Below are 15,000 nucleotides of genomic sequence, written 5' to 3'. Positions count from 1 at the left end.
TCAGCAAACAGCAGACATTTGACTTCGGATTCTAGCAGGGGGAGGCCAGGTGCTGCAGACTTTTCTAGTGCCCTCGCCAATTCGTTGATATATATGTTGAAGAGGGTGGGGCTTAAGCTGCATCCCTGTCTAACCCCACGACCCTGTGTGAAGAAATGTGTGTGTTTTTTGCCAATTTTAACCGCACACTTGTTGTTTGTGTACATGGATTTTATAATGTCGTATGTTTTACCCCCAACACCGCTTTCCATCAGTTTGTATAGCAGACCCTCATGCCAGATTGAGTCGAAGGCTTTTTTGAAATCAACAAAGCATGAGAAGACTTTGCCTTTGTTTTGGTTTGTTTGATTGTCAATTAGGGTGTGCAGGGTGAATACGTGGTCTGTTGTACGGTAATTTGGTAAAAAGCCAATTTGACATTTGCTCAGTACATTGTTTTCATTGAGGAAATGTACGAGTCTGCTGTTAATAATAATGCAGAGGATTTTCCCGAGGTTACTGTTGACACATATTCCACGGTAGTTATTGGGGTCAAATTTGTCTCCACTTTTGTGGATTGGGGTGATCAGTCCTTGGTTCCAAATATTGGGGAAGATGCCAGAGCTAAGTATGATGTTAAAGAGTTTTAGTATAGCCAATTGGAATTTGTTGTCTGTATATTTGATCATTTCATTGAGGATACCATCAACACCACAGGCCTTTTTGGGTTGGAGGGTTTTTATTTTGTCCTGTAACTCTTTCAATGTAATTGGAGAATCCAGTGGGTTCTGGTAGTCTTTAATAGTTGATTCTAAGATCTGTGTTTGATCATGTATATGTTTTTGCTCTTTATTCTTTGTTATAGAGCCAAAAAGATTGGAGAAGTGGTTTACCCATACATCTCCATTTTGGATAGATAATTCTTCGTGTTGTTGTTTGTTTAGTGTTTTCCAATTTTCCCAGAAGTGGTTAGAGTCTATGGATTCTTCATTTGCATTGATCTGATTTCTGACATGCTGTTCCTTCTTTTTCCGTAGTGTATTTCTGTATTGTTTTAGTGATTCACCATAGTGAAGGCGTAGACTCAGGTTTTCCGGGTCTCTATGTTTTTGGTTGGACAGGTTTCTCAATTTCTTTCTTAGATTTTTGCATTCTTCATCTCTCTCTCTCTCTCTTTCTCTCTCTCTCTCTCTCTCTCTCTCTCTCTCTCTCTCTCTCTCTCTCTCTCTCTCTCTCTCTCTCTCTCTCACTCTCTCTCTCTCTGTCTCTCTCTCTCACTCTCTCTCTCACTCTGTCTCTCTCTCTCTCTCTCTCTCTCTGCGTCTCTCTGCGTCTCTCTGCGTCTCTCTCTCTCTCTCTCTGCCTCTCTCTCTCGATGTGCAACTTTGAATTCAACGAAAACGGTACTGCACTGAACGACCGGTTGAAATGGTGTGATTGTATGGTATGATTGTATGGTGTGATTGTATGGTGTGAATGATGCAGTAGAATACACTAGGCTACCCTGCCTCCCCATAGTGGGGGACCCACAGCCCATTGAGAATGATGTAGTAGAAGATATGGTAGTGGGGGACCCACAGCCCATTGAGAATGATGTAGTAGAAGATATGGTAGTGGGGGACCCACAGCCCATTGAGAATGATGTAGTAGAAGATATGGTAGTGGGGGACCCACAGCCCATTGAGAATGATGTAGTAGAAGATATGGTAGTGGGGGACCCACAGCCCATTGAGAATGATGTAGTAGAAGATATGGTAGTGGGGGACCCACAGCCCATTGAGAATGATGTAGTAGAAGATATGGTAGTGGGGAACCCACAGCCCATTGAGAATGATGTAGTAGAAGATATGGTAGTGGGGAACCCACAGCCCATTGAGAATGATGTAGTAGAAGATATGGTAGTGGGGGACCCACAGCCCATTGAGAATGATGTAGTAGAAGATATGGTAGTGGGGGACCCACAGCCCATTGAGAATGATGTAGTAGAAGATATGGTAGTGGGGGACCCACAGCCCATTGAGAATGATGTAGTAGAAGATATGGTAGTGGGGGACCCATAGCCCATTGAGAATGATGTAGTAGAAGATATGGTAGTGGGGGACCCATAGCCCATTGAGAATGATGTAGTAGAAGATATGGTAGTGGGGGACCCACAGCCCATTGAGAATGATGTAGTAGAAGATATGGTAGTGGGGGACCCACAGCCCATTGAGAATGATGTAGTAGAAGATATGGTAGTGGGGGACCCACAGCCCATTGAGAATGATGTAGTAGAAGATATGGTAGTGGGGAACCCACAGCCCATTGAGAATGATGTAGTAGAAGATATGGTAGTGGGGGACCCACAGCCCATTGAGAATGATGTAGTAGAAGATATGGTAGTGGGGGACCCACAGCCCATTGAGAATGATGTAGTAGAAGATATGGTAGTGGGGGACCCACAGGTCATTGAGAATGATGTAGTAGAAGATATGGTAGTGGGGGACCCACAGCCCATTGAGAATGATGTAGTAGAAGATATGGTAGTGGGGGACCCACAGCCCATTGAGAATGATGTAGTAGAAGATATGGTAGTGGGGGACCCATAGCCCATTGAGAATGATGTAGTAGAAGATATGGTAGTGGGGGACCACAGCCCATTGAGAATGATGTAGTAGAGGATATGGTAGTGGGGGACCCACAGCCCATTGAGAATGATGTAGTAGAAGATATGGTAGTGGGGGACCCACAGCCCATTGAGAATGATGTAGTAGAAGATATGGTAGTGGGGACCCACAGCCCATTGAGAATGATGTAGTAGAAGATATGGTAGTGGGGAACCCACAGCCCATTGAGAATGATGTAGTAGAAGATATGGTAGTGGGGGACCCACAGCCCATTGAGAATGATGTAGTAGAAGATATGGTAGTGGGGGACCCACAGCCCATTGAGAATGATGTAGTAGAAGATATGGTAGTGGGGAACCCACAGCCCATTGAGAATGATGTAGTAGAAGATATGGTAGTGGGGGACCCACAGCCCATTGAGAATGATGTAGTAGAAGATATGGTAGTGGGGGACCCACAGCCCATTGAGAATGATGTAGTAGAAGATATGGTAGTGGGGGACCCACAGCCCATTGAGAATGATGTAGTAGAAGATATGGTAGTGGGGGACCCACAGCCCATTGAGAATGATGTAGTAGAAGATATGGTAGTGGGGACCCACAGCCCATTGAGAATGATGTAGTAGAAGATATGGTAGTGGGGGACCCATAGCCCATTGAGAATGATGTAGTAGAAGATATGGTAGTGGGGACCCATAGCCCATTGAGAATGATGTAGTAGAAGATATGGTAGTGGGGACCCACAGCCCATTGAGAATGATGTAGTAGAAGATATGGTAGTGGGGGACCCACAGCCATTGAGAATGATGTAGTAGAAGATATGGTAGTGGGGGACCCACAGCCCATTGAGAATGATGTAGTAGAAGATATGGTAGTGGGGAACCCACAGCCCATTGAGAATGATGTAGTAGAAGATATGGTAGTGGGGGACCCACAGCCCATTGAGAATGATGTAGTAGAAGATATGGTAGTGGGGGACCCACAGCCCATTGAGAATGATGTAGTAGAAGATATGGTAGTGGGGGACCCACAGGTCATTGAGAATGATGTAGTAGAAGATATGGTAGTGGGGGACCCACAGCCCATTGAGAATGATGTAGTAGAAGATATGGTAGTGGGGGACCCACAGCCCATTGAGAATGATGTAGTAGAAGATATGGTAGTGGGGGACCCATAGCCCATTGAGAATGATGTAGTAGAAGATATGGTAGTGGGGGACCCACAGCCCATTGAGAATGATGTAGTAGAGGATATGGTAGTGGGGGACCCACAGCCCATTGAGAATGATGTAGTAGAAGATATGGTAGTGGGGGACCCACAGCCCATTGAGAATGATGTAGTAGAAGATATGGTAGTGGGGGACCCACAGCCCATTGAGAATGATGTAGTAGAAGATATGGTAGTGGGGAACCCACAGCCCATTGAGAATGATGTAGTAGAAGATATGGTAGTGGGGGACCCACAGCCCATTGAGAATGATGTAGTAGAAGATATGGTAGTGGGGGACCCACAGCCCATTGAGAATGATGTAGTAGAAGATATGGTAGTGGGGAACCCACAGCCCATTGAGAATGATGTAGTAGAAGATATGGTAGTGGGGGACCCACAGCCCATTGAGAATGATGTAGTAGAAGATATGGTAGTGGGGGACCCACAGCCCATTGAGAATGATGTAGTAGAAGATATGGTAGTGGGGACCCACAGCCATTGAGAATGATGTAGTAGAAGATATGGTAGTGGGGGACCCACAGCCCATTGAGAATGATGTAGTAGAAGATATGGTAGTGGGGGACCCACAGCCCATTGAGAATGATGTAGTAGAAGATATGGTAGTGGGGGACCCACAGCCCATTGAGAATGATGTAGTAGAAGATATGGTAGTGGGGAACCCACAGCCCATTGAGAATGATGTAGTAGAAGATATGGTAGTGGGGGACCCACAGCCCATTGAGAATGATGTAGTAGAAGATATGGTAGTGGGGGACCCACAGCCCATTGAGAATGATGTAGTAGAAGATATGGTAGTGGGGGACCCACAGCCCATTGAGAATGATGTAGTAGAAGATATGGTAGTGGGGAACCCACAGCCCATTGAGAATGATGTTAGTAGAAGATATGGTAGTGGGGAACCCACAGCCCATTGAGAATGATGTAGTAGAAGATATGGTAGTGGGGGACCCACAGCCCATTGAGAATGATGTAGTAGAAGATATGGTAGTGGGGGGACCCACAGCCCATTGAGATGATGTAGTAGAAGATATGGTAGTGGGGGACCCACAGTATTGAGAATGATGTAGTAGAAGATATGGTAGTGGGGGACCCACAGCCCATTGAGAATGATGTAGTAGAAGATATGGTAGTGGGGGACCCACAGCCCATTGAGAATGATGTAGTAGAAGATATGGTAGTGGGGGACCCATAGCCATTGAGAATGATGTAGTAGAAGATATGGTAGTGGGGGACCCACAGCCCATTGAGAATGATGTAGTAGAAGATATGGTAGTGGGGGACCCACAGCCCATTGAGAATGATGTAGTAGAAGATATGGTAGTGGGGGACCCACAGCCCATTGAGAATGATGTAGTAGAAGATATGGTAGTGGGGGACCCACAGCCCATTGAGAATGATGTAGTAGAAGATATGGTAGTGGGGGACCCACAGCCCATTGAGAATGATGAGTAGAAGATATGGTAGTGGGGAACCCACAGCCCATTGAGAATGATGTAGTAGAAGATATGGTAGTGGGGGACCCACAGCCCATTGAGAATGATGTAGTAGAAGATATGGTAGTGGGGGACCCACAGCCCATTGAGAATGATGTAGTAGAAGATATGGTAGTGGGGGACCCACAGCCCATTGAGAATGATGTAGTAGAAGATATGGTAGTGGGGGACCCACAGCCCATTGAGAATGATGTAGTAGAAGATATGGTAGTGGGGGACCCACAGCCCATTGAGAATGATGTAGTAGAAGATATGGTAGTGGGGAACCCACAGCCCATTGAGAATGATGTAGTAGAAGATATGGTAGTGGGGGACCCACAGCCCATTGAGAATGATGTAGTAGAAGATATGGTAGTGGGGACCCACAGCCCATTGAGAATGATGTAGTAGAAGATATGGTAGTGGGGGACCCACAGCCCATTGAGAATGATGTAGTAGAAGATATGGTAGTGGGGAACCCACAGCCCATTGAGAATGATGTAGTAGAAGATATGGTAGTGGGGAACCCACAGCCCATTGAGAATGATGTAGTAGAAGATATGGTAGTGGGGGACCCACAGCCCATGAGAATGATGTAGTAGAAGATATGGTAGTGGGGGACCCACAGCCCATTGAGAATGATGTAGTAGAAGATATGGTAGTGGGGGACCCACAGCCCATTGAGAATGATGTAGTAGAAGATATGGTAGTGGGGGACCCACAGCCCATTGAGAATGATGTAGTAGAAGATATGGTAGTGGGGGACCCACAGCCCATTGAGAATGATGTAGTAGAAGATATGGTAGTGGGGGACCCACAGCCCATTGAGAATGATGTAGTAGAAGATATGGTAGTGGGGAACCCACAGCCCATTGAGAATGATGTAGTAGAAGATATGGTAGTGGGGGAACCCACAGCCCATTGAGAATGATGTAGTAGAAGATATGGTAGTGGGGGACCCACAGCCCATTGAGAATGATGTAGTAGAAGATATGGTAGTGGGGGACCCACAGCCCATTGAGAATGATGTAGTAGAAGATATGGTAGTGGGGGACCCACAGCCCATTGAGAATGATTGTAGTAGAAGAATGGTAGTGGGGGACCCACAGCCCATTGAGAATGATGTAGTAGAAGATATGGTAGTGGGGGACCCACAGCCCATTGAGAATGATGTAGGTAGAAGATATGGTAGTGGGGGACCCACAGCCCATTGAGAATGATGTAGTAGAAGATATGGTAGTGGGGGACCCACAGCCCATTGAGAATGATGTAGTAGAAGATATGGTAGTGGGGGACCCACAGCCCATTGAGAATGATGTAGTAGAAGATATGGTAGTGGGGAACCCACAGCCCCCCATTGAGAATGATGTAGTAGAAGATATGGTAGTGGGGGACCCACAGCCCATTGAGACATGAATGTAGTAGAAGATATGGTAGTGGGGGACCACAGCCCATTGAGAATGATGTAGTAGAAGATATAGTAGTGGGTGACCCACAGCCCATTGAGAATGATGTAGTAGAAGATATGTAGTGGGGGAACCCACAGCCCATTGAGAATGATGTAGTAGAAGTATGGTAGTGGGGGACCCACAGCCCATTGAGAATGATGTAGTAGAAGATATGGTTAGTGGGGGACCCACAGCCCATTGAGAATGATGTAGTAGAAGATATGGTAGTGGGGGGACCCACAGCCCATTGAGGAATGATGTAATAGAAGATATGGTAGTGGGGAACCCACAGCCATTGAGAATGATGTAGTAGAAGATCTGTAGTGGGGGACCCACAGCCCATTGAGAATGATGTAGTAGAAGATATGGTAGTGGGGGACCCACAGCCCATTGAGAATGATGTAGTAGAAGATATGGTAGTGGGGGACCCACAGCCATTGAGAATGATGTAGTAGAAGATATGGTAGGGGGAACCCACAGCCCATTGAGAATGATGTAGTAGAAGATATGGTAGTGGGGAACCCACAGCCCATTGAGAATGATGTAGTAGAAGATATGGTAGTGGGGACCCACAGCCCATTGAGAATGATGTAGTAGAAGATATGGTAGTGGGGGACCCACAGCCCATTGAGAATGATGTAGTAGAAGATATGGTAGTGGGGGACCCACAGCCCATTGAGAATGATGTAGTAGAAGATATGGTAGTGGGGGACCCACAGCCCATTGAGAATGATCGTAGTAGAAGATATGGTAGTGGGGGACCCACAAGCCCATTGAGAATGATGTAGTAGAAGATATGTAGTGGGGGACCCACAGCCCATTGAGAATGATGTAGTAGAAGATATGGTAGTGGGGGACCCACAGCCCATTGAGAATGATGTAGTAGAAGATATGGTAGTGGGGACCCCACAGCCCATTGAGAATGATTGTAGTAGAAGATATGGTAGTGGGGGACCCACAGCCCATTGAGAATGATGTAGTAGAAGATATGGTAGTGGGGGGACCCACAGCCCATTGAGAATGATGTAGTAGAAGATATGGTAGTGGGGGACCACAGCCCATTGAGAATGATGTAGTAGAAGATATGGTAGTGGGGGACCCACAGCCCATTGAGAATGATGTAGTAGAAGATATGGTAGTGGGGGACCCACAGGCCCATTGAGAATGACTGTAGTAGAAGATATGGTAGTGGGGGACCCACAGCCCATTGAGAATGATGTAGTAGAAGATATGGTAGTGGGGGACCCACAGCCCATTGAGAATGATGTAGTAGAAGATATGGTAGTGGGGGGACCCACAGCCCATTGAGAATGATGTAGTAGAAGATATGGTAGTGGGGGACCCACAGCCCATTGAGAATGATGTAGTAGAAGATATGGTAGTGGGGGACCCACAGCCCATTGAGAATGATGTAGTAGAAGATATGGTAGTGGGGGACCCACAGCCCATTGAGAATGATGTAGTAGAAGATATGGTAGTGGGGACCCACAGCCCATTGAGAATGATGTAGTAGAAGATATGGTAGTGGGGGACCCACAGCCCATTGAGAATGATGTAGTAGAAGATATGGTAGTGGGGGACCCACAGCCCATTGAGAATGATGTAGTAGAAGATATGGTAGTGGGGACCCACAGCCCATTGAGAATGATGTAGTAGAAGATATGGTAGTGGGGGACCCACAGCCCATTGAGAATGATGTAGTAGAAGATATGGTAGTGGGGGACCCACAGCCCATTGAGAATGATGTAGTAGAAGATATGGTAGTGGGGGACCCACAGCCCATTGAGAATGATGTAGTAGAAGATATGGTAGTGGGGGACCCACAGCCCATTGAGAATGATGTAGTAGAAGATATGGTAGTGGGGGACCCACAGCCCATTGAGAATGATGTAGTAGAAGATATGGTAGTGGGGGACCCACAGCCCATTGAGAATGATGTAGTAGAAGATATGGTATGTGGGGACCCACAAGCCCATTGAGAATGATGTAGTAGAAGATATGGTAGTGGGGGACCCACAGCCCATTGAGAATGATGTAGTAGAAGATATGGTAGTGGGGACCCACAGCCCATTGAGAATGATGTAGTAAGAAGATATGGTAGTGGGGGACCCACAGCCCATTGAGAATGATGTAGTAGAAGATATGGTAGTGGGGGACCCACAGCCATTGAGAATGATGTAGTAGAAGATATTGTAGTGGGGGACCCACAGCCCATTGAGAATGATGTAGTAGAAGATATGGTAGTGGGGAACCCACAGCCCATTGAGAATGATGTAGTAGAAGATATGGTAGTGGGGACCCACAGCCCCATTGAGAATGATGTAGTAGAAGATATGGTAGTGGGGGACCCACAGCCCATTGAGAATGATGTAGTAGAAGATATGGTAGTGGGGGACCCACAGCCCATTGAGAATGATGTAGTAGAAGATATGGTAGTGGGGAACCCACAGCCCATTGAGAATGATGTAGTAGAAGATATGGTAGTGGGGGACCCACAGCCCATTGAGAATGATGTAGTAGAAGATATGGTAGTGGGGGACCCACAGCCATTGAGAATGATGTAGTAGAAGATATGGTAGTGGGGGACCCACAGCCCATTGAGAATGATGTAGTAGAAGATATGGTAGTGGGAACCCACAGCCCATTGAGAATGATTGTAGTAGAAGATATGTGTAGGGGGGACCCACAGCCCATTGAGAATGATGTAATAGAAGATATGGTAGTGGGGAACCCACAGCCCATTGAGAATGATGTAGTAGAAGATATGGTCGTGGGGGACCCACAGCCCATTGAGAATGATGTAGTAGGAAGATATGGTAGTGGGGGGACCCACAGCCCATTGAGAATGATGTAGTAGAGATATGGTAGTGGGGGACCCACAGCCCATTGAGAATGATGATAGTAGAAGATATGGTAGTGGGGAACCCACAGCCCATTGAGAATGATGTAGTAGAAGATATGGTAGTGGGGAACCCACAGCCCATTGAGAATGATGTAGTAGAAGATATGGTAGTGGGGAACCCACAGCCCATTGAGAATGATGTAGTAGAAGATATGGTAGTGGGGGACCCACAGCCCATTGAGAATGATGTAGTAGAAGATATGGTAGTGGGGGACCCACAGCCCATTGAGAATGATGTAGTAGAAGATATGGTAGTGGGGGACCCACAGCCCATTGAGAATGATGTAGTAGAAGATATGGTAGTGGGGGACCCACAGCCCATTGAGAATGATGTAGTAGAAGATATGGTAGTGGGGGACCCACAGCCCATTGAGAATGATGTAGTAGAAGATATGGTAGTGGGGGACCCACAGCCCATTGAGAATGATGTAGTAGAAGATATGGTAGTGGGGGACCCACAGCCCATTGAGAATGATGTAGTAGAAGATATGGTAGTGGGGGACCCACAGCCCATTGAGAATGATGTAGTAGAAGATATGGTAGTGGGGGACCCACAGCCATTGAGAATGATTGTAGTAGAAGATATGGTAGTGGGGGACCCACAGCCCATTGAGAATGATGTAGTAGAAGATATGGTAGTGGGGGAACCCACAGCCCATTGAGAATGATGTAGTAGAAGATATGGTAGTGGGGGACCCACAGCCCATGAGAATGATGTAGTAGAAGATATGGTAGTGGGGGACCCACAGCCCATTGAGAATGATTGTAGTAGAAGATATGGTAGTGGGGGACCCACAGCCCATTGAGAATGATGTAGTAGAAGATATGGTAGTGGGGGACCCACCAGCCCATTGAGAATGATGTAGTAGAAGATATGGTAGTGGGGGACCCACAGCCCATTGAGAATGATGTAGTAGAAGATATGGTAGTGGGGACCCACAGCCCATTGAGAATGATGTAGGGGAAGCCAAGAGAAGATATGGTAGTGGGGGACCCACAGCCATTGAGAATGATGTAGTAGAGATATGGTAGTGGGGGACCCACAGCCCATTGAGAATGATGTAGTAGAAGATATGGTAGTGGGGGACCCACAGCCCATGAGAATGATGTTAGTAGAAGATATGGTAGTGGGGGACCCACAGGCCCATGAGAATGATGTAGTAGAAGATATGGTAGTGGGGGACCCACAGCCCATTGAGAATGATGTAGTAGAAGATATGTAGTGGGGGACCCCACAGCCCATTGAGAATGATGTAGTAGAAGATATGGTAGTGGGGGACCCACAGCCATGAGAATGATGTAGTAGAAGATAATGGTAGTGGGGACCACAGCCATTGGAATGATGTAGTAGAAGATTATGGTAGTGGGGGACCCACCAGCCCATTGAGAATGATGTAGTAGAAGATATGGTAGTGGGGGACCCACAGCCCATTGAGAAATGATGTAGTAGAAGATATGGTAGTGGGGGACCCACAGCCCATTGAGAATGATGTAGTAGAAGATATGGTAGTGGGGGACCCACAGCCCATTGAGAATGATGTAGTAGAAGATATGGTAGTGGGGGACCCACAGCCCATTGAGAATGATGTAGTAGAAGATATTGTAGTGGGGGACCCACAGCCCATTGAGAATGATGTAGTAGAAGATATATTTTTATATCTTTATTTAACCAGGCAAGTCAGTTAAAGAACACATCCTTATTTTCAATGACGGCCTAGGAACAGTGGGTTAACTGCTTTATTCAGGGGCAGAACGACAGATTTGTACCTTGTCAGCTCGGGGATTTGAACTTGCAACCTTTCGGGTAACTAGTCCAACGCTCTAACCACTAGGCTACCCTGCCGCTCCGGTAGGGGGACCCACAGCCCATTGCGAATGAAGCCAGTCAAGAGAACCGGAGGCGAAGGGAGTGAAGCACTTGGATTTTGTGGCATTCATTGAAGAAACTGTGACTGTGGCAGAAAAGATTCTGGACCTGTAAGAGTTCACAGCGAAAGACCTACAAGGGTTATTGGCATCGGGAAGATACCGCACCCTTTGGGTTTGTATTTGTTTTTTTAATTAACAGAAGAAATACGAGAAGTTCGAAAAAGTATTAAAATGTATGTTGCTCTGGATAACAGCATCTGCTAAATGACTAAAATGTATGTTGCTCTGGATAACAGCATCTGCTAAATGACTAAAATGTATGTTGCTCTGGATAACAGCATCTGCTAAATGACTAAAATGTATGTTGCTCTGGATAACAGCATCTGCTAAATGACTAAAATGTATGTTGCTCTGGGTAACAGCATCTGCTAAATGACTAAAATGTATGTTGCTCTGGGTAACAGCATCTGCTAAATGACTAAAATGTATGTTGCTCTGGATAACAGCATCTGCTAAATGACAAAAATGTATGTTGCTCTGGGTAACAGCATCTGCTAAATGACTAAAATGTATGTTGCTCTGGATAACAGCATCTGCTAAATGACTAAAATGTATGTTGCTCTGGATAACAGCATCTGCTAAATGACTAAAATGTATGTTGCTCTGGATAACAACATCTGCTAAATGACTAAAATGTATGTTGCTCTGGATAACAGCATCTGCTAAATGACTAAAATGTCAATAGGATGTTTTTGTGTGGATTTTCTCCCACAACCCCCACAATGTTCCTGTTTTGTGGGATCTTTTTGTTTATATCCTGCACAGTAGATGGCGGCATGCACTTCTAACGTTTGTTTGCGGGACCACAATTAATACCATAGAAGAAGAAGAAGAAGATCAGCGGACTGACAGAGAAAGAGGACAGCCTAAACTCCTTTCTTTCTCCTCTGTCGTATCGTATCGTTGTTCCTCAGACCTCTCACCTGGGGCCTGTTGCACAAAACTAGGATAAGGGATTAAGCCAGGATATCTTGGTGATCCTGGCTCAATTGATCCGTAATCCGGTTGCACTAAAGATGGATAGGGGGCAGGAGGATATGTTATGGTATAAATTACCATGGAGAGTTATTCTGTGGAGCTAGCCTGCTCCAGACCAGGCTAAATTCCAGGATCTATTTAATCTCATCCCTAATGTCAGTCAGCAGTCACCACAAATGGAAACCAATAGTTATTTCACTGCTCACTATACATTGTTATCACATATAACGAGACCCACTGTTATTATTTAAACGTTTGTGATCATTAATTTCAATGATTTTGGATAAAAAATGATTTTTAGATGATGTTGCTATCATTAGATAATTTACAGTTTCCCATAGACTATAAGGCTATATATAAATATTAGGGCCACAGAGGTGAAAAAAACACAAGTCATAATATTGTAACCAGTTGTTTTAAAGGAGGACAGTTGTTAAAATGACAGATGTGGGGCATTTCGTGAAATTGTACTTCAGTATGGTTTCATAAACAAAGACATGCTGATGTGCCAGAATATTAAGTATCACATTGTCATAAGTATCAAAACTGTAAAAACAATATGTAGCTTTTCTGCAGAAAGAACCAGCCTCATAAATTTATGACTTTATCCTTTTTCTTCAGTGTGGCCCTAGTACTCTGTCATATAAACAAATACACATTCCATATGAATATAAAAACACAATGTGTAACATTATGTTCCTTTATTGAATAAGGACAAAACAAAGCAGGTAAACCATCAGCTCCTTTCGAAACTGAAGTCACAGTGACTCTACAAGATGGAAAGCACAGAATCCAAGCATATTATACAAAATGATACATACACATTCAAAGGTCTGTATATAACACACCCTGCATGTCTGCACACTAAAATAAATGCAGGACAAATCCATACACATCAACTGAACAGACAAATGAATGGATGCAGTAGCCTCCCTGCAGCCTTGTATTACACACAGTATACCGCACAAACATCATAAGAGGCCAAATTCGTCAAAAAACGAACCCAAAAAAAACCAAATTCCTCTGCCACCGCAGGACATATTTAACCAAAATTGAAAGCACACATACTAACTAAAATAATTCAACACATATTGGTCCCTCAGCAGCCGACCACTGTCGTCATCAGGGAAGATTGCCGGATTGTCCCAGTCCATGGCTGGTGGCACTCTGGGGTCCCTCTCCTTCCTCAGGCAGGCCACATTGTGGAGGACAGCACAAGCCACAGTAATATCACATGCCCTAACAGGCCTTAATTTGTGAAGGCAGTGAAAGCGTGCCTTCAGGAGGCCAAAGGTCATTTCAACTCTGGCCCTGGTCCTGGCATGGGCATGGTTGTAGGCCTGCTGTGCTTCCTGGGGGTCTGTGAAAGGTGTCAGGAGAAAAGGCTGGCAGCCATACCCCCTGTCTCCCAGCAACACACCAGAGAATTCACCTGTCAACACAAAATCTCATCATTACTACCTCATAAACACAGTGATATTCTTGACACAGCCATGATGGTTATAAATAGGGGTTGTGTGGCTTACCTTGTGATAGGCACTGATAGATTTCAGAGGCCCGAAAGATTCTGGAGTCATGGACTGAGCCAGGCCATTTTGCCACAACATTGCTGATCACACAGTCAGCATTGCAGACCATCTGAAATCATAAGATGAGGAATATTACACCAATCAATGCACATCACTGGCAATGCAGAGTGTTCGTCAATGGACAATATCAAAAAGTTATGTTCACCTGAACATTAATGCTGTGAAAGGATTTCCTATTCACAAAATCGGCCTCATGGGCACCTGAGGGGGCTTTTATCCTTATGTGTGTGCAGTCCACTGCACCAATGACATTGGGGAAACCTGTCACACAAAGTAATGAGTATCCTACTATGTGTTAACAGTTGTCCTGTACTTTGTAGATCCTCTTACCTGCAATCCTATAGAACTCCTCTTTGATGTCACAGAGTCTTCTGTGGCCAGGGAAGGAGATGAAGACATCTGCTAATGCTTTGATAGCCAGACACACACTCCTTATTGTGCGGCAAATTGTGGCCTTGTTCAGCTGTTCTGCATCCCCCACTGAGTACAGGAAGGCTCCACTAGCAAAAAAGCGCAAGGCCACACAAACCATTTGCTCCACACTCAGTGCATGGCTCCGTGCAGTGCGGTGCTTAATCCTGGGACCCAGTAGTCTGCATAGATACCGGATGCCATCTGCAGAAAACCTGTATCTTTCATATAGATGGTCATCAGGGAAGGCCAGTGGGTCCAACCGGTCCCTGAAGACCCTTTCTCGCCTGAAGGCTCTCCTCAGCACAAGTGCTTCTTCATCCAGCACATCTCGCACAAATGGGCATGCCATTGTCAGAGCAGAAAGGAACACACAATTTTGGGCCTTCATATAGGCTAGTGGCCACACCTGGTGCTGGGGGGTGGGCAAAAGAGGGCGATGCCTTATAACGATGAC

Source organism: Oncorhynchus kisutch, linkage group LG14 (assembly GCF_002021735.2).
Source record: "Oncorhynchus kisutch isolate 150728-3 linkage group LG14, Okis_V2, whole genome shotgun sequence".
NCBI lineage: Eukaryota > Metazoa > Chordata > Actinopteri > Salmoniformes > Salmonidae > Oncorhynchus > Oncorhynchus kisutch.
The sequence above is the reverse complement of the archived record's forward strand: the minus strand, read 5'-3'. Positions refer to the sequence as shown.